The 3,334-nt window shown below is 40.7% G+C and overlaps 1 pseudogene across 1 annotated transcript; it reads right to left on the minus strand.

The window, feature by feature from the left end:
• Window positions 1-770: 770 nt before the first annotated feature.
• Window positions 771-3,085, minus strand: LOC143589092 (ATP-dependent 6-phosphofructokinase 2-like; annotated as a pseudogene). The gene is made up of 2 exons (XR_013145211.1): window positions 2,600-3,085; window positions 771-1,712 (listed from the first exon to the last, which is right to left on the minus strand). The product of XR_013145211.1 is annotated as an ATP-dependent 6-phosphofructokinase 2-like (transcript).
• Between the last annotated feature and the right edge of the window lie 249 nt (window positions 3,086-3,334).

The following is a 3,334-nucleotide window of genomic DNA, read 5'->3' on the forward strand; positions in this document are numbered from 1 at the left end:
AGTTTAGATTCATCGGAAACTGTTTATGCGAAGAAACTGAAAACGAAAACAGATCTACTGAAAATTTTGCGTTCATCGTTGGCGACGCCAGTAGCAGGTTTGAGTGTGTGAGGGGTGGGGGGGGGGGGGGGGGGACGGGCATTTGTGGTTGTCTGGTCAGGATTGGTGGTGAAGGTTGGCTAGACTGTCAGGGAAACATATATGTAAAATTACCAAACTACGCTCATGTGCTTGCACATGACTAGATTTAACGAACAAAACTAACTGGGTTAGTGCCAAAGGACGTAATGCGATAGACTTTTTAAATGTAAATGATGATTTATGTTATTAAGACCATTGAAAAACGTGCAAACATAAAATAGTTTTCCCATTTTGTCGACAAATAAATCATCCACCAATTAATTACTGCCAAACTTCTCAAACATAAAACACTACCCACCATCAAAGAGCTTTCACCAAACCTTTCCCATCAGTCGCTTTATGAGAAGCGCTCCCCACCATCAAAGAGCTCAAAGTGCCCCGGAGGTTGTGTTCTCATACACTGGGGCTTTTGGGTGGGCAAAACTCCCCTACACCCGGTCTGATGTCACAATTTTTTACCGCTTATACACCAAGTTTCCACCACTTTACTAACATGAAATTCCGTCAGAACTTTCTCCACGTTAATAACACAAATTTTGAGCATATGCGAATGGATGCAACCATAACCACCATAAACACACATAAAGCAATGACGAAACTAAACAAACAAACCATGTATCCAAATTTAGTAACCTTAACATGCTTTATATGAAAAGTACACCAACAACAATCACTAAATGAAGAAAAAAAACAGTTAAAACTGTTACTCAAAAGACAGGATCATAATATAGGTATAATTCAGTCAGCACCAAGAAACTTGTTTATCAATTTAATCCCTCTGGAAATCAGGTTGTGAAGTGATGGATCTAACCCAAGCCCATTTGATTCTTGGTGTCCGCAATCTCGCCCATCGGAATATACGCATAGTTTCCATTAACCGGGCCCGCTACAAACCCGGTGTACCCAGCCATGACACCATGAACCGCCGAGTGCGCCAGAAGCGTACAATAAAGATTATCAGTCGCGTTAGCCGTAACCGCACGGATCATATATGTAGGATCAATATACTTAACCGTAAACAACTCACCCTCATGATCTGCACTCCACCACTTCTTCAGCTCAGATTTCAACCACACCCCAACATCCAAAAACACGGGATTCCCGGATTCATCTCTCTCTTGTTTCTGCTCATCGGTTCGTGGAATAATATCTTGACCGGCCCCTTCAGCTACCACAATAACAGCATGACCGTGCTGTTTTAAACGGTCATCAAGGAACTCAAAGAGTCCGCCTTTACCGTGAAGGTAAAATGAATTCTCGGGTATTAAACAGCAGTCGACGTCTCGGCTGCTTAGGGTTGCGTGAAGGGCAATGTGGCCCGTGCTTCGGCCCATAAGTTTGACCAGGCCTATGCCATTGGGCGCACTCTCGGCCTCCACATGGGCTGCACTAATTGCTTGCTGGGCCTTCTCCACGACTGTTTGAAACCCGAATGATCGGTAGATGATTCCCACATCGTTATCGACAGTTTTGGGGATTGCGGCAACGCCGACGTATAGCTTTCGACGCTGGATTTCGTTGAATATCTTTACTGCTCCCCTTAGAGTTCCGTCTCCCCCAATTATGTAAACCTGCATATATTATAATTTACTTGCTGAAATATTAAGCAAAATAAAGCTTCTACATACCAATGCAGAAAGTAACAGAAAATAAATTAAGTTTGGACAAGCTCGAGCCTTAAAGAGCTCGTAAGGCGCTAGTTGAGATTGGCTCGCTAAAACTCGATTCGAGCCAATTTTAAACGAGCTCGAGCCTCGACCCGAGCTGTTATTGAGGCCCATTCTCGTTTCACCTCGTGAGTGTAAACAAGTCTTTGTTTGTATAATGTTTTTAATATATTAGTTAAATATTTATAATAAAACTATTATATCATATATAAACCTATGCTAAAGATAATTAAATTCTATATGAAAATTTCTTATAAATAAATTTAAATCCTTAATAAACAAGTCTTTGTTTGTATGATGTTTTTAATATATTAGTTAGATATTTATAATAACATTATTCAAATATCATATATAAACATATGCTAAAGATAACTAAATAATATGTATTATGTTATTTATGAAAATTTCTTATAAATAAAACAAATCCTTAATAACTCATAAGTCGTATTTAATTTATAGAATCATCAATTAATTTGATTACAAGTTTTATGTTGAACACAAAACAACGCAGAAAATTGTAACTGAAGTAGTTAGTTTTTGGATATAGGGGTCCAAATTGCTACATTGATGACTCATATCCGCTACCGCTACCTTAGACCATTTCTAGTATGAGTGGCAAAACGGGCAGGCGGGTCGGTAACAAGGTCAAATTGGGTTCGGGAGATTAGACAAGCTATTTCCAACTATAGACCAAATGAAGCAAATATACTAATTACTAAATGATCAAAACTATTTAAACATATATATTTGATCAAAACAAACATAAACCAATAATCATTCAAAAAAATAACCTGATTATATCCACGATGTTCAATAGCATTAACAATCTTGTCAAGATCAAAACCACCTCTAGAGGTCTCAAGCACAGTCCCTCCTCTCTTATGCCAATTATCAACCATTTCCACATCAAGCCGAAGCGGCTCCATCAAATAAAACCACCGGTACCCGGCCTTAATCCCGAATATCTCCCGAACCCCAACCGGGACACAACCCCCCGCAAGTGACGATAGCGGCCCGAACGTTTCGGGGTCCTGCTCGGTGGTAGGCTGCATGAGGGGAGGGGAGGTTGTAGATGGTTCTGCGGATGATGACGTCGGATTCGGAGAGGTAGAACTCGTTGGACGGGCGGAAGAAGTGGTTGTGTTCCAGAGGAGTGGTGTGTGGTTTGAGGTTAAGGTGGTCGGTTAAGTGAGGGAGTGGTACAAGGTTGAGGTTTTGAAGGTGGTGGCTGTTGTTGTGGGGTTGTGGTGGGGTGTTCATGGTGGTTGACGGTGGTCGGAGGATGAAGAGGTTTGATGGAATTAATGAAGGAGTAAGAGATCGAGTGGTGGCTGAAATGGGTGATGTGTCCATGGTTACACGTGGTGTTATGCACGTGGATAGATAGATACGTGGCGTAACCAGAGTGTGACAGTCGTCACTGGTGTTCTTACTTCTTAAATCATCAAAATGTTATTTCACATTTAGTTTCATGTTTGTTAAAAACTTGATAGATTAAGTTGATGTTATTGACGGTTATACTTTTA

The sequence above is a fragment of the Bidens hawaiensis genome, unplaced genomic scaffold, assembly GCF_021521415.1.
Source record: "Bidens hawaiensis isolate Kalapana, Puna unplaced genomic scaffold, B.hawaiensis_p1.1 tig00037215_1, whole genome shotgun sequence".
Classification (NCBI taxonomy): domain Eukaryota; kingdom Viridiplantae; phylum Streptophyta; class Magnoliopsida; order Asterales; family Asteraceae; genus Bidens; species Bidens hawaiensis.